General features: G+C 41.8%; 1 protein-coding gene across 19 annotated transcripts in view; it reads right to left on the bottom strand.

The window, feature by feature from the left end:
- ZBTB20 (zinc finger and BTB domain containing 20) overlaps nucleotides 1-24,689 on the bottom strand; it is a 479,626-nt gene that overhangs the window by 88,940 nt on the left and 365,997 nt on the right. The window contains exon 7 of one of the 19 annotated variants that reach the window (XM_061454007.1): nucleotides 1,234-1,371. The exons of 16 other annotated variants lie outside the window; for them this stretch is intronic. The gene's annotated coding sequence lies outside the window, so the exon portion shown is untranslated. Of the gene's footprint in view, nucleotides 1-301; nucleotides 417-1,233; nucleotides 1,375-24,689 lie in introns of those variants that run through there. 2 more of the 19 variants (XM_061454006.1, XM_061454017.1) reach the window with 2 other exon arrangements.

Genomic DNA, 24,689 nt, shown 5'->3' on the forward strand with positions numbered 1-24,689 from the left:
TATTTTAGGATCCCAGCTTCAACAAGCCATTACCAACTTTTTTTTCTAAGTGACAGAAAGTGAAAGATCTCTGTTCCCACTTTTCTTTTTCTACCGAATCCACCCCACTTCCCCCTTTCCCCCCCCCTCCAAATAAGAATTTGCTGTTTGATATAAGTAAACAGAAACTGTTTGCACTACAACTTTTATGCCCAAAAAAAAAGAAAAAAGGAAAAGGAAGCTAGGTAAGTTGGCAAAACAGCAATCGGATTTAAAGGAAGAGTTTTTAAAAAGGGAGAAAAGAACAACACATCAAACTCACTTGGTCTCGTCCCCCTTCCATTCCTGTCCATATTAATTCCAAATTACAATTTGGAGGTAAGGAAACTGCATTTTCCTTTCAATCTATTTTGTTGCTGCCACACATTCTGTGCTTTGCTTCTTTCTCTTTTTTAGCGGGGGGGTGGGGGGGGGGGGGGTGTTGAAAAAAAATTCCCTAATAAAAATAGCAAAACATATCCGAGGCGTTAAGCTCGCTCTCCCCCTTCCTTTGTAAAGAACTCTTTGTTCTCTAGTGAAAATGCTGAAAAAAATCCCCGGGCTCCCTGAAACAAGTGCAAAACACTTAGAGGCTTTTGGGCTGGCGAGGAGCCAGAAACCCTCCCGCTGTCTGGTTAGGAAGAGAGGAAAGAGAGAGCAGAGAGAGCAGAGAGAGAGAGGGAAAAAATTGGAGCTTCCTTTAATAGACATAGGAAGCAGGTCCCCCTTTTTTTTTTTTTTTCCCTTTTTCCCTGTTTTTTTTTTGTTGTTTGTTCCCCCCCCCCCCCCCCCCCCCAAAACTGGCGGTCAAGCGTTAAGTAACTCCCTGCCTAAATCCACCTGCTGGAAATGAACTCGGCTAACCCCCCCCAGGGGTGCACAAAGAGGAGACACAGTAACACACTCCCGGCTCTTCTCCCAGCCGCCCCCTCCCCGCTGCCCTGCTTCCATTCTCCCTGCTCCCGAGCACACAAATGCCCACGGCTCGCGCTCCCCCTTGCCACCACCAACCCACGTACCAAAATAAACGCTCGCTCCGTCTCCTTAAAGAGCAGGGAGGGGGGAAGAGAAAACAAAAAGGGGGGAAGAAGAAGAAGAAAAAAAAAAATAATAAAAAAGCTTTTTTTTGGGGTTTTTTCTTTTTTTTTTTTTTTTTGTTTTTCTCTCCATCCATCTCGCTTGCGACAGTGATAAGGGGTAGGGAACATCTCATACCTGGTGTGAATGCTAATCAGCCAGGAGTTCTCCTTTTTTCCCCCAAGACGGGGAACTGTTTCCTTCCAAATTTATTAGAACCTCCTCCACTGCCTCTTTGAAAAACCTTCTTTGTCACCCTCTTCCCAAGTCCTGATACTTCTTTAAAAAAAAAAAAAAAAAAAAAAGAAAAAAAAAAAGAAAAAAATGGCTTCGGAGCTCCTTCTATTCTTGATATTGATTCTCTCTCTCTCTCTTTCTCCCTCTCTCTTTCTCTCTACCCCCCCCCACCCCCCCACCCCTCCTCCTTTCTCCTGTCTCTGTCTCTTCTGAGTGGTCTATTGATAAGTCCCTAGAGGCACTGGGTCAGCCTGCCCGTAGGAAACCAGACACAATGCACAAATCTCCGAGTGCCATTCTGCCATCAGCAAGCAGACCACGTTTAGGAGAGAGGAAAAAAAAAACCCACCACACACACACACGCACACACACACAGTAGAGCAAAAGACAGAGAGAGAGAGAGGGAGAGTGTGAGAAAAAGACTGATTGGAACAGGAGGGAGGGAGGGAGGGAGGGAGCGAGGGAGAGAGAGCGACACTGCCAGTCAGGTTAATCATCCCTACTTTAATTAGCTGTTCGGCTTAGACATAAAACAATTGAATTTGAATGATCTGTCAGTGGGCTCGGCTGAACCAAAGGGGAAATGCGAATATTACAAAAAAGACTGTTGGTGTATTCAGATAAGCTCGCCGGGAAAATCCTCAAAGGATAACTATTAAAACTTACCACCAAACAAAAAAAAGTACAGATTCAAATGGCATTATACTGGGGCCCTCTCCAAAAAGCTGGGAGATCCCTTCCCTCTCTTTTTATCTTGTACACACCACCGAAATAAACACCCACTGCCTTCAAACTCTACCTGTCCTGTGGGGTGGGGAAGTAAGTGACTGCAGGTTTGGCTGCTACTTTGGTTTGGTTAAAGCGAGACCATGTGGCCCTTCAGTTGAATTTTCCTGATGGACCACTGGAACCTTGTGATTCTGGAGCTACACAAACTCCAAGAGCACATCCTTGCCGTGCGTGTCTGCACAGACACAGACAAACCGAGTACCTGCCGGGTACAGACAGGGATGCTGTAAAAAGGCAATGCTGGATATTGGGATAGACTAGTCCCCAAGTCCCATGGGGAGGGGAGAAGTTATACCCCAAAACAGGTGGCAAAGCAATCTATTCCTCCTAGCCTGGGCTGCAAAACAAAGTACAGTTCAAGTGGATGAGTCCTGGTGATACCCAGCACTGTGTGGCAGGCAAAGCAGTGATTTGTGACACTTCTGCAAAGTCTGCTTCTGAAAAGGTGTGGGGCAGGTGGCCTCTCCTCTCAAGAGGGAAGGAAGCAGGTAACACACTTCTGTTAGGGGGAGCTGCCAGCATGTATAGCCCCCTGACACCACCCTCTGCTGCCCTGCACGAACTTTCCCTTGTCAGATGCTGGGAACCTACTTTGGGTTTCAGGGCACAGGAGCTCCGATGCCCCCTCCCAGGCGAGCAGCAGCAAGGGGTGTGTGTGTGATTTTCTTGCGTGAGACAGGTATATTCTCTGTGCTTTAAATACATTTTCTGTATTTCATATAGGGCTGCAGCTACAGCAGCAAATCCGTAATTCCTGATCTGCTCCATGAACATCTGTTGTACATAAACTTTCCAATGGGCATGGCTAACCTGCAAGCATCACTCTAAAGCATGGGAAGAAAGTGGAGAAGGAATTCACAATGTGGCTGACTGCTGGCCTTTGAGAGGAAGCACTGGGATTCCCCCTTTGCTTCTCATTTTGGGTACAAATACTTAAGGAAAGAAGAAACAAAAGACAGAAGCTCTACCAACTTCTCCACATTAATTTCATCACCTTTTCTACATACATCTCCAGGCAAAGGTAGGACCAGTTATTAAATATGCTTGGCTGTTAATGGGAAGCTGATGGGAGGTATCAGTATTATTCTTTCCTTCTATCACCCTCTGCTCTGGGAAAAGGTGAGTTCCTACCCTTTTTCACCTCTTACAATGCCACATGCTGGATGGCTGTGTCCTATCTGCCCACCGATCCACTGGGGCCTGTTGGCTCAGCACAGATTACAGGAAGAACTAACCAGGGTCAATAGGAGATGGATGCACTGCAGAAGCAAATGGGACATTGGACTTAATGAGGTCTATTAAATGCTATTTACGAGTCGTCTCCCCAGCCTTCCCAAAATACGAATTGCTCCCATTTGAAACATTATGGGACTGTTGGAGGCAAGACACTCGCAGAGAACAGAAAAGATTTCAGAGAAATACAGTGCCATCAAGGCGTCAACTGCTTTCTAGATAAGGAGCTTTTGTACAGCACAGTGACACAAAGTAGTTTTCTCTTCCCTGGGTCAGTACCAAACTTAACAATCCAGCAGGGTGCAAAACAGCTCTGGGCTATGTTTCTAATGAAATACACAGAGGACTTGACCACTTGATGCAGAGGTTCACAGTGGAAGAAACAGTGGGCAGTCATGTAATTACAGGCTATGGTAATGGTACAAGAGATGCTCAGTAAGGTTGCACAGACAACATTAACGGTGGCATTTCCTAACTTAAGTGCCTGACTCAGTAACATTAACATTACAGTAATGCATTTTCAATATAATTTCTCAAGGTTTTCTTTTAAAGCCAACTTAAGAATGGAATGCTGTTCCATGCTGCTGATGATGCTCAGGCGGGTTAGCACCTATGGAGCTGTACGTAGTACAGAACATCACCACTTCAGCCGGCAGCGTCACTGGCAGCACAAGAAAAATGGTGCTTACAAGGTGATCAGCCACTGGAAGAGTGTGAGGATACTTGATTCAGGGGTTTGACAGTGTTTATCTGACAATGGAAGTGCTGAGAGTCTATGCTCTATGGGAAAAGACACTTTGGTCCTCCAGAACCCAAAACCTGCATCTCTTCTGTTGCTGTTGCTTTTGCTTCCACCCCCTCCGTGTTCAGTTGACTCCATGGACTGCTGTTCCTCCTGTTTCCAGCTTGCTCTCTCTCATGCTGTTTCTCCCTCCCTACACTACTCCTTGTCACATTCTTTTCCTTATCCCATTGCTCTAAAATGAGCATCGCCTCAAACGCCTCTTCACCTCTTCTCTACCCCAGGCACGGACAGACCCTGAGCACAGAGGAAAGCAAGCTGCTCAGCATGGTGAATTAGGCCATGCGGTGTTCCAGACTGCCTTAACTAGACCACTTCTTGCAAGACTGTTTAAAACTAACTCGGGTATCATAATTTGCAATCCACAGTGTAGACATATCAAAATGTCCTTGTTCTCATTTCCAGTGCTTGCTGCCATAGCAACCCCTGGTCAAAAGGAAATTTCCATTGATATCAGAAGGAGCAGCATTTCACCCAGGTGAGTTTTTACTCTGTGGCACGTATTTTACTAGCATGTGTTCCTGATATGGTAGATCCCCAAATCTCCTATAGTGCTCCATGTAGAAAGCGCTACTGTTAAGTTCTGCTCTCAGTAAGCCCCCTTCTACTACAAGCTTCGCAAGTCAAAAGACCTCCTGATTTCTACCTGAATATGAACCAAGAGCAGACCAGGAGTCTAAACAGAAAAGGCCAAGAGCTCCCCCAAAAAAACATACATCATCTTCCCCTCCTGAGATTTTATCATGGATTTTAATTTAGATACATGGTGGTGATCTCCTTCTTTTGCATCACGCCCTCTTGCTTGCGTTTCCTTCACGTAAATCATTGCATGTATCAGGAAGGCTTAGCCAAAGAAGCAAGAATTGCAAGCTCAATCTGATCAGTTGAATGAAGTTTGCTGTTTGTTATGGCAAAGGCAATTAGTGCTGCAGCAAGCTTTCAAGCTCACGTGTATGATACCTGCTCCGTAGGAAGAAAGTGTGGCTACAGCATGGCAACAGATCTTTATGAGAACTGTACCTGGATTTCTCAGTGGCAAATGGCAGGATTGAGTAAAGGAAAAACCACCAGAATTGCTGCTCACTTTCTGCCTTCTACATGCATCACTTAACGCCAGACAAAAGCAAGACACAAAACAACAGAAGACTGTAAAGGACCTGGAAACAGCAGAGTACTTGCTCCTTTAATGTATATAAAGTACTCTGCAGTGCAACTTGTAACACTCAGGAGGGCTGACATGAGCTGACATTAATGGAAAATCAACAGAACTGGGTAGCACAGAGAGAAATTTGGTTCCTTTGCAATGAAGGAGCTCTGTCTACCTGAAAAAAAAAAGGCATTTAACTATGTAATCTCAGGATAAGTTATATAAATATATTCCCCTAGATTTATTGGCTTGTCTTCATAAACAGCTGTGAGTCTGTGCTTTCTGTTCAGAGATGTAAACTGGCACAGCATGCTGTAGAGGGTGAATATATGGTTATTATTCAGTACATAAGAAATCGAAGGAAAAGACTGGAAAGTCTGCCTGCTACGGAAATCTACTCCTTGCTTATCTTTTGAGAATGCAATAACTCCTTACTTGCACCACTATGCTTGGTAGATACCTTTGTGTGCTAAGGTAAGTACCATGCATTGCATCTTACCCAGTTCATTTCTGTCATTGATGCAATTTGATTTTCAAGGGCAAGACAAATAAGCTTATTTCCTATTGCACTGATTACCAGAATTCCCCAAACAACCAACAAACCACCTCAAACAAAACCAACTATAGCAAATGTCCAGGACTGGTTCCTAAAGCACCTTCTCCTGACACTGTGCAGCTCCCAAGACAATTCCTTTCAGACATTTCCTGTCAATAGGGAAACATAAAAGGAAACATCAGAGGCTCCGTATTTTATTTTCTCTTAGACAATCCAAATATAATGGCCTATTTTGTGGAAGAGCCTCTCTTTTTTTAAAAAAAAAACCCAACAAAATAGTACAAAATGTTTCACCAATAAGATGTTGAAAAGTGAGCCATGCCCTCATGAGCACCAGTGCAATCCCCTGGCCTTCACTGGAAAAGCAACACTGCAACCTAAGCGAACTCTATAAAACATCTGGTTGAGAAGACACAAGAAGGCTCCTGCCTTTCTTCCTCTTCAGCTGCACTGGGTGGGAAAGTAACATTCCAAAAGTGTGTTTTCACAATGAATTGAGGAAATCTGAACACTGGTTAAGAAGCGGATTAGTGACTTTTTGCAGGTGATATTTTCTGTATGTTTATATGGATGCTTATTGTAAAGGCCTCAGAAGACTTAAAAACACTGAAAACATTAACTCACTCTCTACCCTCTATCACGATCCATACTGTTGTTACCAGATTGCATCTCTGCTCCAAAATTAAAATGAATTAAACAGCACCGTGTGTTATATTCAGACTATTCTACTCTGTTCTATTCTACTCTGTTCTATTTTATTCTATGATTTTTGAAAGAAGCGTATGTATCTCAGGGTGTCAGGAGGCTTAATTTTCTCTCATACTTTCACGGGAAGACAATTACACTTTTGATGTGAAGAACTTTGAAGCGGACATCTGCCCCACTTCTGTTCTAAATGCTGACGTGAAACATGCTACCTATCCCGCTTGCTAACTTTGGTCCTGTCACACATTCACAAATCTTACCTCCTGCATTTGGAGGTGACAGGTATTGTGCCTCTGCCTCCAGTCTTTCTCATCTAAAGATGTCTTGTTTCTGTAGGCTTTTCCATAGGCTTAATGCTGAGTAAAAATTGTAATTATTGTCATATTGCTCAGTCAGGACAAAACCTCTGTAAGAACAAAAATACTGCTATCTGTCTGGGGAGTTGTACAGCCTCAGCATGCTAAAACTGTGAGATTCCCCTAAAATCACTCCACTGAGGCCTTCTGGCTTCTCTGTCCAGCCCTTAGTTTTGTTTCGGGGACAGCTGCAAGGTCCCTGCTCTGCACATACCTCTTTCTCTCTTAGACTTGGATATAAATAGAATGGGAAGCCAAAGAGCCAGAAGAGGGTGTAGAGTTCTTCCTCTTTTCTGCAGCGGACACGATTGTCCATCATGCCCTTGGGCTGCATGAAGCCATAAGGAAAGACACAGACACCTCCACTATCCCCACAGAAACAGCCTCAGCTTGCAAGGTGGCTGGAACGAGACTGGCTCAGGAAATGAAGAGTAGCGCATCACTCATTTTTCCTGCCTGTTTGCTCCTAATTGTCCTGCAATACATTTCACTGGTAGTTTTATCATACAGAAAGACAGAGGATCCTTCTGGTTTCTGCACATAATGACTACTTTTTAAATGGCTTGCTATTCATTCTTGGGCAAGCCTCAGTCTCTTGCTCCCTCCCTCAAAGCCCACTGCCTCTCATTCTGGGTTTGTTGTTTTTTTTTTTCTGGTGGGTAGGGTGTCAATTCCATCATTATGTATTCAGACAAAAGGAAAAGAAGTGGCAGAAGAGGTGGCTTTCGTTTTCTTTTGATGAGATTGTGGCCACAATGAAAGAAGTGTCAACAATCTCACTAATTTCATTTTGGCCAATACGACACCTCTTACAGGCTTAAGCTATGCAGCTCCCATGTAGCCCCTAGTACAAATCAACAGAGCCTCTTTTATACTTGTCTTCTAATATTTCTCTCCAGCCTTAGAGGAACAGAGAATTGCTATAGGGCAATGAACTCTTATTTTGCCATTGACATTTGTGCAATCCATCTCCCTGAGTTGAGAGACCTTTTCACAGATTCGGAACCTCACCAGCATATGGAAGAATTAGTATAATTAAGAATTAGACACAGGGTCTCTAAAATGGGAATCGTAACAATGACTAACGTCACAAGAGTGTTTCCAAAATTAATTCATGTAAGTAAAGCACTGACAAGATAAAAATGTAGGAGCTGCCACATCAGATTAGACCACTGCTCCATCCAGTTGAACATCCTGTGAGTAGTGATAAATGCAGGGCAGCAGAACTAGGGTCCCCTCCTGTGAATGAATGGGGTTCAGTTTAAGCATTGCCAGTGCCAGTCTTTGGTTATAGCATTATTGTATGACTTAGGGGATATATTTAAGCCCCATATCACACTGCCACTGAATGAAGTGGTCTTGCAAATAGAGGAAAGAACCAGGCACAGCAAGAGGCTGGTACAGTGGCTATACAGCTGTACATTCATTCCTCTGCAGGATAGCTCCAGATCGAGAGTTTCTGCTTATTAATGAAAGGACCTAAAATTATTCTAAAAATCTCAAGTCTCAGAAGTACAGTTATTGAAAAAATGTGCAGTTGGATGTAAGAACTTATAAAATGGGTACACAGAAGCTCACACAAACGAGCTGCTTAAAAAAGCAACCTCATCCTCACAGGCTCCGGTTTTGAGCAGGGTGAGAGCTGGACCCAGATGACTTAAGGAGATCCTTCCTGATTTTTATCATTTTACAATTCTGTGATTCCACAACTTTTCACTGCAGAGTTCTGTCACTGAACAGGAAGCAACTTGCAGTAAACGTGATTTTAAATGAAAATATTATTAGGGTAGGTTTTGGGATCCAGGACAGAAATCCTAGTTCAAAGCCAGAGAAAGAGGCTGACCCTAGAGCCTGATGAATAAGGGTGTGATGAGGGAGACCTGGAAGGGAGCAGACTCCTACATTCCCTTACCCACTGGAAGAGTGCTGGCCCTTGAGGCATTAGCTCTACTGAGGTGGGTCTTTGGAAAATTCATTTCTGTATGAAAAAGTCACATAGAGTTTCATTTTCATACTCCAAATATTTTCACCACAGGACACTGCTGTTTCCTGGCCAGCTCACCTATGCGACTATGCATTCTGCAAGCACCTGCAAACCTTACATGACTGCTGACATCAGTTGTGACAAAGGTAATGGCAAGTCTTCCTGTCAAATTTCATTATCTGAGATGGTTTGGCACCTTTATTTGCATTCTTACAAATTTTTCACTTTATGGAACAGCCTTTTCTGAAAAGTAAAAGGATGCATTTGGAAGTGTTTTTCTTCACTTAAGAGTGGGGTTTTTAAATTTCTTTTTACTTTTGTATTAATCATATAACATTGAATAGAAACAATCCATACAAGGCAAAAACCTGCTGAAAGACGGAGCTATAAGACATTTTTGCCTATGATTCTACTCTATTTTATATTCTACTTTAGGACAGAGTAATGAAAAAGAACAAATTTGAAGATAATCTGTGAAAAAACAAATCCCTCATAACTGACCAAACCATAAATGAGTCTTACATTACTAGGACTGAATAAAGTATCATCAGTGCTGGGTTATTACATAAGAATATGTTAGTAATGTAGCAGCAGTCTAGTCTTTTAAGATGTGAAAGAGCGTTATCTAACCTTTCCTCAAAGTTCAGGAAGAGGAGCCATATGTCCAAATAATCATTTTCTTGCTGGTGTTTAACATGTCAGTTTTTTCAAGGGGCCTATTTCAAGTTTAAAAAAAAAAAAAAAAAGTGTGAAATGCATTTTGATTTTTTTTTTTTTTTTGGCAAAAGCAGCTCATTTTCAAGCTTGCAAGGAAACAAGAAAAACAAAATCAAAATGTCAAGTAGATTTGCTCTTTGTTGTAATTAATACGCAAGCGCTCACTTGTAGATGGTCCTGAGCCTGAAAACGAGTAGTGTCAGCCTTGGTGCTATTAAAATCGAGTAGTTCTCTGGGAATCAAAGAGCCAAGTGTTCAACCAGTGAAAATCCCCAATGGCCTCAGGCCAGTTTACATCAGCTACGGATCTGACCACAAAGGAAGGGCGGCAGGAAGCCCGAGGACACGCCATGTGCTTGCAGCGTTGGGCTCTACATGCGATGAGACAGCAAAGAAAGATAGGACAGACTCCTTCAGAGCGGGAGGTGGGAAATAATTAACTGAAAATAAGGAAAATGCAAAGCCCTACGCTGCAGACTACATGCACGCTCAGCTTCTGGTCAAGGAAGTTATGTGAGATTTCTCTTTGAGTCGGAGCAATGTAGTGGATAAAAGGCCCTGTCTAGCCAGGGGGGTTTCCCGAGGCCATCGCAGACCAGCTCAACACGCTGTTAAGAAGCTCGTTTTCATGAGAGTTTTTGTTGCATTTGCAACGCTGGCTCCAGGTCCCCTAGAGCTTTAAGTGCCACATCACAATGCTACAAGCTCAGCACTGAATGCTTGGCACAGGACCAGGCATCTTCTCTTTCTTCTCTCTGTTTCCTCAAGTCAGCAGGTGGGGCTCTAGGGCTCCATCTTGTTTTGATTTGTGGGGGGAATTCTTTTCCTTCAAGAAGGTTGAGGGAGGAAGCGGGAAGCAAAGCCAGCACAGCAAAAAACCCTACCAACAAAACGTGCGTGATACTGGCTGCTGGGGTAAGAGAGAAAAGGGGCAAGGTATATTATTTGTTGCTTATTCTCCCACACACTCGTGTCTGACATGTAATCCTCTCCTACCATTTAGGTCACTGCTGGATTTAGCCCTATGGGTTTGAATAATTAATTATTTTCAGCAATAGAACTATTTCATTTTTGAAACTGGTTTCAACAGTCGATTAGTTCTAGATTAAATAATTTAACTACAGATCACTAGTAGGTGTTTGCTTTATATTAACCTGGCATATCACTGTGCAGGTATTTCTTCTTAACATTTTAATATACTTAATTTATAACGCTACATTGTAAACTGGCCGAATAACCATCACAATGGAACACTAGAGCAAACACCTCCAAATTCAACCTCCAAACAGCCTTGTTCAATCTTTTGAATGATCAACTACTGAAAGAAAGGAAGGAATTTAAGCACAAAAGACTATGAAAAGAGAGCTGCTTAACTCTGCAAGCATCAGCTCTCAGGTTGTATGACCTTAAGCAAATGCTGTGCCTCAGTTTCTCTATCTTGATATAACAACGGTACCTAATTATTCAATTGCTATAACGACCACCCAGTTCTTTTTAAGATGCTCTTCAGCACACAACTTGAGGCAGACATTTCAAATAATTTCTCTTAAAACAAACCTTAAATTAAAAGAAATTTGTGCTCAGGTGTTCTCTCAAATCAAGAATGTCTCAGTTTCCTCTACAGATAGGTGCTGAAAATATGACCCCCTTACTTCACAGAAACCCAACGAAATTTAGGTCAGTAACAATTACACAGCAATCCCAACTCCTCAGGCAGAAAGTCTTGGAGAATGCAGTAACATTAGATATTAGAGATAACTGAGGCAAAAGAGGCCGAGAGCTCACACTGTGGGAACTTTGAAGGTTCATCGTATCAGAACCAAAAGGAGCTGAAGTTGCTTTTGTACAGAACAGCAGCAGCTGGGAAGAGGGAGGATGTGTTTGTGCTCTGCTGCCAGGGGAAAGAGAAGGGCTTAAGTCTGCTCCCTCCCATGCTAGTTCTCATTCATAGTGAGAACCTGAGGCTGCTTCTGCTCTGCTGGAAACAGGGGCACCATGCAGATGCCTTCTCTCTGAAAGGCAACCAAGACCGAGAAGAAGAGGCACATGAAGAAGGGATGAAGGAAGAGCATATTTTCAGAGAAGGAAGAACCACCAAATATTCAGAAGTGCCAAAATGGCTTTGGAAAAGGTGAATTCAGTGAAGATATGTAAACAAAACAGGATGCTCAATGTTATATTTAAGTTCAACTGACCATATGAAGGGTCAAGTACAATCAGTCTGGGTTACAGAAGTGTGCAGTTGGCCAGCTGCACTAAATACGGCCTTTACCGTCCTGCAGGACTTAGTCTGGGACAGACCGAAACTGAGGCACTGGAGGTCACTTCTGATACACAGCGGCAAAACTTGCCCTCCCATGTAGTATTACTATGAGGTCTTAAATGCTGCAGACAGGACTGAGCAGTCGAGAAGATACAGCGTACACTATGGAAATAAACTGGAAGCATAGCTAAAGGTTAGCAAGTCTTTTTCCCTCCGGCTGCCATTGATATGAATGATGCCCATTCTTGCACTGCCAAAGGAGAGAAAAGATGAGTTAATGTCACTCTCCCTTCTCTAAATTCTCAGATTTGATGACTAACAGGCTACACTATTTCACTAAGAAAAAGGACTGTTTTTTACTTAAAAGCACAGAAAGCAGACAGAGAAAGTAATTTTCAAGGTCAGAAGGTTGTTTTGACATTTAAGAAACACTAAACCAGATTTTGGCTTTTAAATTTATAAACCAGAACTACTTCCTGACCTGAGAGACAATCTGCCAAATTTCTGGCTGACCACAAGCTTTTCAGGGTAAGCGAGAATCATCCAATGCATTGTGTTGCCTAAGTGTGCACCGCCGTGATTTTAGAACAAAATGTTGATCAGCCTTAAACCTCCCCCCCCCCCAGTTTCTGAGACACTACTCACAGTAACTGAGGAGGCAATCTTCTCTTTAATAAGTGTTTTGGTACTATATTTTGCTTACTACTGGAGAACTCAATAGCTTAATATACTAATGAAAAAAAAAAAAAGGAGAGAAATAGAAACATTTCAGCACACAAAAGGCAAATAACTCCTTTTATTTTATACCAAGACTTTGATCCTCCCGTCAGTCCTGCTGCAATAGAAACCAGTTCCATTGAACACTACGTCTGACAAGCCAGACTTCTCTGAGATTGCAGAACTCTGCTACATCCCATGGCAAACTGCAAATGGGCCGAGGGAAAGGTTCACAGAGAGCATGTACATGCAGGTGGGCCACACATACACAGGTAGACCAAGCTTTGCTAGGTAGCAAAACCTTGCGCATTTATAGAACTAAAGGGTCACACTGTTGTGAAAGGCATGCAAGAGATTGCCTTGCTTCTCCTTGCAGCCTGTTTCTCTCACAACCTGTCCTGCCTATTTCTATGGATCCACTTGTGCAAAGTGGGTTGTAGAAGAGTTATGTTGTCTAAAATGGAGAGGTGGTACTTTCTGCCTCATCTTTCACTCCAAAGTAGCCAAACCAATTTTGCTGCTTCACTTAGGCAGGCAAACTACAATTTTCACTGTTTTCTCTCCATACTCTTTTTCAGTGACAAAGCCTGGTAACTTTCAGCCAAAAATGGCACAGCTCAAGATGCAGCCTTGCAAAGGCAGCTATGCTGAAGAACAAAAGCCTGCTGGAGTGAAGTGGGAGCAAAGAGAATGCTGTAAAGTTTCTCTTGCTTCCCAAATGCCTCCCAAATGCACCTGTGCTATTTGAATGATGCCAAGTTTTGTATGGACTATAATGGGAAATACTTTCTTTCTAAGACGGCTTACTAGATTTTAGTTTGTTTCCTCTACTTCAGTCAGAGTTGAAGTGCAATTGTATTTAAAGGTCTGTTGTAGGGGGGTTGTAAGTTCTGTTCGTAATAATTAGCAGGAAAACACAGAATTTGTCAGCCTGCAAGCCTGTAACACTCAAAATGCCCTGAGCCTTACAGGATGTAACTCCTCCAGGGAAGGGTCTATCTCCAACAGACTGCTGCCCACCCAACCTGCTGACTTCTGCTTTTCTTCTTCTCTTTCCTATACCCAGTCATCTCAACACAGCGTCCTCTAGTCAGCAAATATGTAAAAGTCATACAATCTAAAAGACGACTCGGAAAAGCAAGAACTGATGAGCTCTGCTAAAAAGATCCATGAACCTAGCACTTCCTGGTGCACTGGACATACACACACAAGAAGGAGAGAGACGCATAACAACACTGCTCAGCATTTGGTATGAGAATTGCAAAACACTTAAATTCAACAGTGGAGAAGTCTTGGACCAGAAATTATTTGTGAGGCTGAAGAAGTGATGCTGCTAGCAAAAGAAGAAGAGCATCATTTCTTTCTTATGCCCAGTTAAAGGCTGTCTTAGGCTTTGATTCTGGTTTTGGCAGGAGTACAAGGACAGCTTCTTGTGAGAACCACTGGCAACACTAGTTACCTCAAAGGGGAAATAATAAAGGGAAAACAAAACTGAGGCCCTTCATGAGCAAGATGGTCAACATATAGGGCACACAGCCAAAGCTTTCAGAAAGCTGAGAAAAGCTGGATGGCACCCTGGTGTGCCAATGGGATTTGTGGAGTTAGGCGTTCCTAGCTGGCTAAATTTAAGTTTCTTCTTCATATGAGTTTAGGTGCACAGATTAAATCTAATTAAATCTGGGGCTACTGCAAATGTGCCTGCAAAAACAGCAAGCTGAAGCCTGTCTCGTGATTACCCTTTCTCAAGGAGCTCAGACCAGCTGTGCTTAGAAAAATGAAATTATATTTATGTCCCAATGAAACACCAGCAGTGAATTCCTAACCTGGGAATGCCACTGAAAATCTGCTGCATAATGCACAAGGCAGCACTGAGTCTTGCTCCCCCTCCCAGAATCAGTGGTTCTGCTGAGCTAGAAAGAGTGAAAGCCGTAAAAGCCCATTTAATTGGGAAAGTAAGACAAGGGCACTCTGAACGTTGGCAAAGAGTGGGCTTGTTAAGGTAGAAAACCTCTGGTAGTAACTGAACTTCAAGAGGAACGGTATTCTGGCGAGCTGGGTCATGACTGCCACTAATAGAGAGAGGAAGAAACTGAGGTCAAATGACAGGAGATCAAGTGATTTCCTCAGCTTCGGAGGGAGTTTTACAGCTAGGGTTAAAGTGAAAATTCATGTCTCGGTCCCGTTAGCAAACCACAAGCTCACATTGCTTTTACTACAAACAGATTTCCCTTCACCATACTGTACTTCTCTTCTTGCTGACTGTTCAGTATGATCATCCAAAAATACTCCTATTTGTGTTATTTTTCACACACACCACCCTGAAACAAAATTCAGTACGAAAGAAGAGCAGTTTCCTCCAATACAGCTCAACATCCAAACTAAGCAGCAGTAAAATCATATTTATTCACTGACTGAGGTTTCAAACAGTAAAACGATTGTTACGGAGTTACAGATCAGACCATGCCCTAAATCAGACCCTAGAACAGGTCTCTGGTGACAGCCTTCTCACCTTGACACCCCTTGGGAGAGCTGGGGGGGGAGAAGAAGTATACGCATGCCTGTTAACTGGGGGCGATACTTGATTGTAGTGAAGTTTCACGATCACGGTAGGCAGAATTTGGCAGACTTTGTCTTTGGGAATGAAGTGGGAGACAGAAGGAAGGATACCTGAGCCCAGTGCATGTGTGTGAGTGAGGTTTTTCTCCTTCAAGCTGGGTGTGCTTGAAATGGGAGTCAGAGAGAGAGAGAAGAGCCAGGAGCTCCCCAGTGCCAGGCATGCCTGAGAGCTCAGCCATACTGCACGAGCAGGGTGATCCAAAGGCATGGATGCTAAATGTGGTCACCTTCTTTCTGTGTAAACTCTGGCAAGCCCTGTATCTTTCTCTTTGTTTTCCTGTTTGAATATGTGATATTCCAAAGAAATATAAATATTAATATTTGATTAACTCAAAGCTACAAAGCTTAGTTCCTTAAAGTCTAGTACAGATCTCTGAAATCTTTGAGAAACTATATAAATACAAATTCTTTTATTTTTGTAGCATTACATTAACAACTGTACAGTGGAAGCTGAAGAATTAAACAATCTCTGCCTATATTTGCTTATACCTTTCTGAAACTGTTACCTTTTGGGCAGCTATTTCTTATGCCTTGTCTCAATCCAGAAATGACATTTTTGGTAAAGCTTTGCAAAAACCCATTCAGCTGTTTTTGAGTCATCCAAGTAAGCAAAAAACAGTTTCCAGCTGTTAAGTTTTCCATAAGCCTTTTTTTTTCTTAAACACGCTTGTGTAATTATAACACAGCTTTGTTTTAAAACATCAAACTTGACACGTACATGGTCCTGAAAGAGAAGTAGCAGCACTGCCATGTTTGAAACCATTTGGTTTTGAAATAACAAGGTTATTACCACATTAAAATATCTTCCTTAAAGATTCTCCCAGACACTAAGCTACAGTTTTCTAACTGTAGACACTCAACTGTGTAAACGACCATTAAAAATAGAGAAAAGGACACTATTCTTGCAATCTGTGACTGACCTGTGACAGGGTGGACTGGTGGACACTGCTTACACTGGGAGCAGAATCAGACCTGCCTCCCGTGCACTCTGCATACGCACACGCACTCCTGAGGATCATGGCTAAAGCACTACCTGGTGTCTTCATCAAACCCAAATCAGCTTCATGCACTCTGGAGAGACTGTACCCACACACACTTCAGCCCTGTCTGCTGGCTGGTGGCTCAAGGCTGCTGTTTCCAAGCCCATGCAAACTACCCTGAGTTTTAACAGCTAGTGGGCTACTACTTGGCAATAAGGTCAGAAAACATGTAGGTGGCGTGGTCTGCTTTCAAGATTACGTTTCAACTACAGGCCTAGGATTATGTACTCAAGAAAAACCTCAGAACTGGCACTTAAGGTGGGACAATGACAGCCGGGTCCTTCCCCCTTGCCACAACACATGGTGCTTCACTGTGATGGCTGTAGCTTTCTGTAGATTTTGAATTCCATTTGGCACTGCATACTTCCACAGTTAATTATTGCATATTGGTACAGAATGGCATCAAATCAGACTGGAGATGATTCCTCACTTACATTCTGCTTAGGTAGAAATGCACTGACATCATATCAAGCAGATAAGAATCAGCCATTTACTTAATTTAAACACTTCATTTAATCTGGAGTATTTCAGGTACCGATGTCTTAGTGGAGTAAGGGTTTGTTTTGAGAATATTAATGGTGGCTGAAACAGGAGTCTGACTGATTACTGGATTGCATGGCTTTCTTTCTTAGAACTATGGTTTTGTATGGTGATGTAAAGGCGTAGGTGGCTTTTATGCCTTGCATGAACCACAGGCCACTGACATTCTTCTATCAGAGTGGAGGAACTCTTTCTAAAGATGCAACAATCCTGCAAAAGGAGTCACTGCATGTGTAGGTTTTTATATGGGGCTCAACTGTGCTGATTTGTACAGATGAGACTTCACAGCTGTTTCTCTTTAAAAGTAAATAGCAGTAGTTCCTGCTCTTGCCTTTCCTGGGACATATTCTCCAGCTGTGCAGGTCAGAGTCCACAGGAACTATCAATGTCAGTAACCTGACAGCGAATCTGAGAAGACAGCCTGCCTCATCTGAAATGAAAGGATACAATTCTGATGGGCTTTCACGCAGAGAAAAGTCTGTGTGCATACATACACTCTTCCTTACCTTAAACTGTCCATGCTTTTATCAGTACACCTATAACACAGTTGTATGTCCATTACTTTGAGAGGCTTTCTAAATGCATTTCAAACCACATCAAACATATAGGCAGCGCTCAATGACCAACACATCACTGGAATACAATTACAGGGGTAAAATTCAGTAGCTCCTACCCATCACACTGTCTTCTCTCTGTACTATCTGCCTTGGTAAGCCCACCACTAGGGATCATACAGCAGGAGACACTATTGCAAGCGAGGAACAGATGTAAGGCTGCTGTAAGAGCCTTAACTCTAAATTTCCTGAGTTTAGAAAGAGTAAAATCTCAATCTTCAGTGCACAATACCATACTTTTTGTCCATACAGAACATGGCTTATGCAAGTGTATTGGGTCTAAAGAAAAAGGTATACAATTGGGTAAAGAGCTGTCTGGGCACATTTTGGCAACTCTTAACCTACATAATTCAGCTCTAATCAATGCTACCAGATTTTGAAACCTACCAATATAATAATGAAGAGGAAAAGGCAATAGAAAAAAATGCAAACAAGCTGTAAGTTATGCTGTATGCAATTCTGAGAGTCAGTTTCAAGACAAAAAATGAATAAGAGTTTGCCATTTGCTAGTTGTTAATAATCAAGAGAAGATCTGCCAGACACACTCTTCAAGGGCTCTGTCTGTCTGGACCGGGTAGATGCTGCAACACACAAAGGACTTCACACACCGAGAAAGAAAGAGTGTTCATGGACAATGATGCAGCGTTCTTAATTAAGATTTTCATTACTGATACATACATTAAGGTTTTGCTAATGCAAGTGCCCAAGCACTCTCATGTACAGGTAGATGTCTGTGATTCTATCTCTAGAAACCCTTTTGCAAATCATCACCAACATTCACCAGCCGAGGCTCAAAATCAGCTCACCTGCCCTTTGCTATAATGACAATGAAAAATAAAACCCAGTACTTCATTTGCCTGCTGGATGAGAACTTAGCACTTTGCAGGCATGAGAATGAATGGGCTTTTGCAAGCCTGTGCTACAGCGTATTGAAACTGATTCTGATCTCACACCTCTTTGATGTTGACATAACATCAGGAGCTTCACTAGTGTGAGTGCAGCAAGTGTTGAAGGAAAAAATAAAGAGACTTGGAGGTAAATGGAAAATGGGATAAAACACAACATGAGTTTGCCAAAGGTAGTTTGCAGTAGACTAACCTGATAACTTTCTTTGATAACTGATTATCCAGACAAAGGAAATGCAGTAAATTTAATCTATCAGAACAGCATTTGCTAAAGCATCACAAGGGAAATTGTGAGTTGAAATGAAGATTTGCAAAAGGACTGTGAGGTGAGCAAATGCTTACCTGAAGGCGAGATGGGGCAGTGGTAGAAGAAGAATTGTTGGGCAAGGTGAAGGCTGTATTTCCACAATTATTTAGTTAAACAAAATAACATTTTCTAACTAAGAAGATTTGGGGCGAAGTGGGTAACATTTCCTCATGGGGCCCCTCAAAGTGAGGGGGTGTAGAGCAGGAAAAGGTGGGAGCATGCTGAACAGCCATAAAAGGATCAATGAACTTCAATAAATTGCTCATTAACAATATTCAGGCCTCATTCACCTGTAATGGCTCAGTGCTATTTCTATGGTCTGCCCTTTGGGAAGTTCAAAAATGCTCAGTATGATGGAATGACAGAGAGCAAGTTCTATTCAAATCCAAAAGCATTTGTTTTTAGTGGTGGGCAAAAATCTACTATTTTGGTCATTCAAACATATGCAATGAAAATATTACCTGGGGGGCTGAATTGGCACACCATCTTCAGCATGGTATTATCCAAAATGATGGAAAGAAGCAGCAGTGAACAAGAACTTCAGAGGAGGAAAACATGAGTTCTTAATACACTGTGAATCTTTTATGTCTAAGAATTCCCACAAAGAGGCAAAAGAGCCTTCACAAAGCATCGCCCGAAGACTAATCACATATATTCTGACATATACACCCGTGTAATGGTACACAGCTAAACTACACAGCAAGTGGCTTCCATTGCTTTTTTTTTTTTTAAATGGGAGAAGCAGAGAGAAAAAGGAGACAGAGGAGATACTCCTATAAACTCATTTTGAACCACAATGTTCTACACACAGGACATTCAGCATGCATACGGAGATATGGTCTGTCATTCAGACCTCCGTGAATATTCGTATTTCAGCGCCAGTTTCAGTAGTCAAATCCATGATCTTCTGATGAAGATGTGACTTTTGGGAAATGACATAGTTCTGGATATCCAGTTTTATAGCAACCAATTCTGCATTACTACTTGCTCGTGGTACCATTCTGACCTTATATATTGTGTGCACATTTTAGGGAGGCAGGTATACAACATAATGCTAAAGCAGGGTGCATCAGAGAGGATTTCTGCTTAAGAAGAAAGACTGAAAATACAAATCAGAAAAGAGGGAGAGACATTTGGTGATATAACTGTACAGTATCATGTGCTTGCCAAAGCTGGAAGACAATTCACCATAACTGCAAAGGGAATATTCTGAAAATCCTTGCTACACTCTGTAGTTGTGCCATTTTGTGCTGTGATTTCAGACCTAACAAACTGGACTGTCTTAATATTTTGATGGTTGGTGTTCAAACCACTGTAAGAAATGCAGCCACTGATTCAGAAAGGTGGTCTTTTCCATCCAAATATATTAAATTATGCAAGTGTGGGGTAAAGGCAAACTGACCAACTGCATTTTCTTTTTGTCCCTTTTTTCCTAGCTAAATCTAAAATATTATGCTCCCAGAACTGTCTAGCTTGAAATCCACATTTTTCCTACTGTAATCTGTTATATTTCAAAAAAGGCTAACACTCAATATATATTATATTATGCTAATTAGATGAAAAAATAACCCAGAACAAAAACATCTCCAGTGAGCACAATGGCAGAAATTGTGACATTTTCAGCTGTCATGCTGGCCAATCTTAAATTCAATCTCATCCAACTTCAGGGGACATCTTGTAGGTATTGTAATTAAAAAGCAGGCTGCATACATGCCTCTCGTGTAATCCACACAGGAACTTCACAGTTATGGGCAGCCATTGTTATTTGTTAAACAATTTGAATGTTAACAAACTAATGCTTAAATGAAAAACTGCTATAAAATTCTGCCTTTTTTTTTTTAACCTGGCTACTTCTCTGGTTTTCTGGATATTGAGTCCATTTTTATTAAAGATGTTTCAGAACAAAACCATGAACTTTGTCAGATTTCTTTTAAAGAAGCTTCTCCCCCACCCCAGCTAAATCTACTGTTTAAGTCCATTTGATGGTTATGTCTCCAGATAAAGAATAAAGCTTAGAGCTGTAGCACCTGCTCAAGAACATCCATCCCGAGGTGCGCTCCCAGTTACACAGTTTGATTTCTATAAACACAGGAGAGCAGAATTTCTGCTCCACTGCTATTTCAAGCCTGTTTCACCATTTCTCTCATTTGCAAATGCCAAATAAAGGCATGCCCATGTTGTTTGCTTGTATGGAACATTCCCTTCCTTCAGGACACTCATAAAAGCTGGGGAAACAACATCCCTTTCCTGTATCAGATTGCCGTATAGGTGACCATTGCCTTCCAATAGCTCCTTATTTTCAGAAGCAGATCAACTGATTCTTCTGGATAATTTGCATGCCTATTTATTACATTATTTATGATAATTCTTGAAAAAATGCTAACTTCTGAAACCTAAGAACATAAGGCTTATTAGATCCAGGCTTTTTTGGCATTTTGCAAATATTCATTTTTGATTCATGAATAAGCTTGACCTGGAGGTTATTATCCTTCTGTGAAGTAATGGAATGCTTCTTAAGGAACCTGGGAAAAGACGCCTCCTCCCTGTTCCTGATGCAACAATCACTGCTGTTGATCCTCATCTGCAAAACAATACTAAACACACTAACCAAATAAAAGGGATTCAGACAGTGCTAGTTAGTTGCTATTTCACAATGATTGTTCAGAGCGCTAACAGATGACAGCCTGGTGGTGAACAAGTACCAACAGCAGGGACGCATACAGAGATATCGAAGACTATTTGAGCATCATCGTGTCTGATAAAGTGAACACGTATTCTCAGAAACTGGCAGGCTGGAATACTGCTGGGTGTCTTTCGACATACAAATCACTGACCATATGATGGATGGTTCTCATAACTATGATGAGATCAGTAAGATGCTGCACAGCTTCCCTTAGGTCATCATTACTTGACCTAATATGTCTTCATGAAGCTGAGGAATAAATGGTACATTTTAAAATTCTTTTTTCTTTAAAACAGGATGTCAAATAACAAGGCCTAGAATCAGTGCTGAATAGGAATAGGAATGATGTTGGAGTTCAGAACAACTTGGTTACATCAAAAACCTGTTTCAAGGAAATGACAGATGTTTGTGAAATTAGGTTAACATTTCCTGCAACTTCTTTGTATCTAGAACACTTTGGTACATTTCTGATTTGCACTTACCAAAGCTAACAGCAGATAACTCTTCAATATTGTATGGGTTCCATCTGAACGGGCAGCGCTCTGGAAATTAAAGAAGTGCCCTCCTGTGACTACTTCTCCTACTGTGGCTACCTATCTTACCGTAAAGCCCCTTAGTATTGCTGATACTCTTACACACTCTTGACAACATGATAGAAAGTCTCAAGAATGGTTGTAAGACTCCTCTTCTATGAAAAGGTTGATTTTTGACGAAGAATCCATCTGCTTCTCTCAGACTCCTGAGAACATTCAAGTGGAACAGAGATTAACTGTATTCCATTTAAGTGGGAATGTCATTTGGGGGAGAGATCCATGAAATCCTTCCACCTCCAAAACCTTGATGCCATATAATCAGACAGACACGCGTGTAACCTCAGGGAGGAGGAGGAGGAGGAAGAAGACTCTGAATCATCGGCAAGTTGTGGGTAGGGATATGAGAAGAGAGCGCAGTGCTGGTCACTGAGGCAGGGGGCAGAACAAGTCTCTCTAGATCAGAAACACGCCTGAGAGGTACCATTAACAGCCTCTACTGTAAAAATGTCCCAGTTCTACTTCTGTCAACCAAAAGAATTCAGGGTATCAGTGGCCTAAAGGCCACATCATCCAAAGGGAAAAGAGAGACCCAATACAAACAATACATACTTTATGTACATGCCTGAAATAAAGCGAGGCTCATACTGAGCTTGCTAAGTTGGGAATGGAGGAGCACAAAGAAGCCCTTGGCTGTGGAGTAAGTTTGACTTAAAAGAAGCAAGACAGTGTGTGACTCTAGTTTTACAGGTCAAGAAACCAAGGCAGACAGATGGGAAATGACATATGATGGTCACACAGCAAAGTGCTGTTGGAAAGGGATTTCAGCCCTGGATTTCCACATGCCTACCTACCATGAAGCCAGCTTGCTGCTTCCACTCAAACTGCCTTGTGCTGCAGAGGTAGAACAATGATAAACCAGTACCTCCGTGCAAATGTTGAAGGCACAAGGTCCCAGCCACAGACATAAATGATTTTGCTGCTGCTGCAGGAAGCATTAACACACACAGTGTGTGCTTCACATCCCTGGGTATCATTAACACTTTTTATCAATATTATGAAGTTCTGCAACAAAAATAATAGGATTTGTCAGGGGCTGTTATGAACCGCCCCTACTGGATAAATACATAATACATGATGGCAAAGGTCTGATAGGACTTTAATCAATTGCCTTTCCGAGTCAAATAAATGTCACATTAGACGTAAGCCATGTTGCATTCTGTGGGGGCCTCTGCTCCCTTTGTCTCACGGGCCTGACACCGCCACAGGGAGCTATGCACGCGCATAGACTCCTACTTATTTGTGGCAAATATATCAGAGCAAAACTGGAACAGCATGTTGTAAATTACAGATTTGGGACACCTTATAATGAAAGGCAAAGGGGAAAGGAAAGAAATATGGGGACACCACAGGCATGATAGGTCAGCTTGAATCCATTTCCTTGGTAGCTGGCATTGTCACACCACCTTTCGCAGTCATTGCAGCATATCTCATGCTTGTGCCCACAGGGCAGGGGAGAAGGAGGTGTGCCGTTTCTTTCTGCACCACAAAAGTAGCAAGCCGACTTTAAATGTTAAAGTCACGTATTTTGGGTCTAGTACCAGGAAAATAAAGCTCTTTGATTGTTTCAGCATGGACCTGAAAAAAGTATGAATGTCCACTTGCACTTCAGCATGCCTTTGAAGAAATTCCAACAATTAGAACACAAATAAATCAAATAAATCAAAACACAAATAAATAAAAAATTGAACATAAATTTGAAGGTTTAATTCCTCTTCCAAATATGAAAGAGCTGTTTTTCTTACTCTGCTATGCTTTTTTTTTTTATTATTATTATTATTATTATTATTATTATTATTTTAAATTCCAGGCAGCACTTTAACAGCCATCTACTTTCCTCTCTGAACGGGAAGGAGACATGAATTTAAATTGCAAAATGGAGATCTGAAGTAACACAAAGTCTAAGCATATTTGGACATCGAGTTTGAAACCTAAATTTAAAAGCCCTCATTAGTTTTGGCATTCACTAAATACCTCCAGCTGGGACACCCCCAAAACGTGGCTTAAAATGCTGGTGGACATTTGGAAAACTTTGGTCTTTACTTAACTATAGTAAATATAATGAAGTGGTAGTGCTCTATTTCCCTGTACATTGCAACAAGAAGCGTCATTGTTTTAGGAACACTAGATTTCACTGCCAATATGCACGAAGGAATCCCAACGAAGCACACACTTTTGTTCCAAATGCACAAAACCATCATGTGTCAGTACCTCGCAAAATTAAAACCCAAATGATAACAAACTCTCACAAGGGTTTGATCCACTATTACCCAAATAAAATGAAAAAGCAGAACCTAAACCATGAAAATTTATATTCTTCCTGTTCTAGACCTTAAAACCACAATTATCTAGATTAATACAGTCTTTTCCTCAATTAAAAATCTCAACAAACTGACAACCTAGCAGCAACCAAACTCAAGTGAATGAGAGCAGGTGAGAACAGAATGCTACATAACATCATCCAAAGAAACCACTAACATTTTTAATCCTGATACTGTCAGATGTCAAAGAAAATAGAGCATATTTCATCTACCCAGATAAGAAGATAATAAAGTCAGTATTAGGCAGGAGACCACACGGGTCTGAGTAAGGAAGAGTTCCATGCCACAAGGTCAGATTTCAGTAAGGACAAGTTGAAATGCTAGTTGACGGTTTCCTATACTTCACAGTTGCACAGCACAGGACACCACGTTTTATTCTGAATCAGAGCACAACATTATAATGACCATCACAACATGTATATCTCCAAGTATAACTGAAAACTTCCATACTGTGATCCAGAAATGCATGTAT

The sequence above is a fragment of the Pezoporus flaviventris genome, unplaced genomic scaffold, assembly GCF_033815535.1.
Source record: "Pezoporus flaviventris isolate CSIRO_AGI_PZ_B2104156 unplaced genomic scaffold, CSIRO_AGI_Pfla_v1 ptg000015l, whole genome shotgun sequence".
In the NCBI taxonomy this organism is placed as follows: Eukaryota; Metazoa; Chordata; class Aves; order Psittaciformes; family Psittacidae; genus Pezoporus; species Pezoporus flaviventris.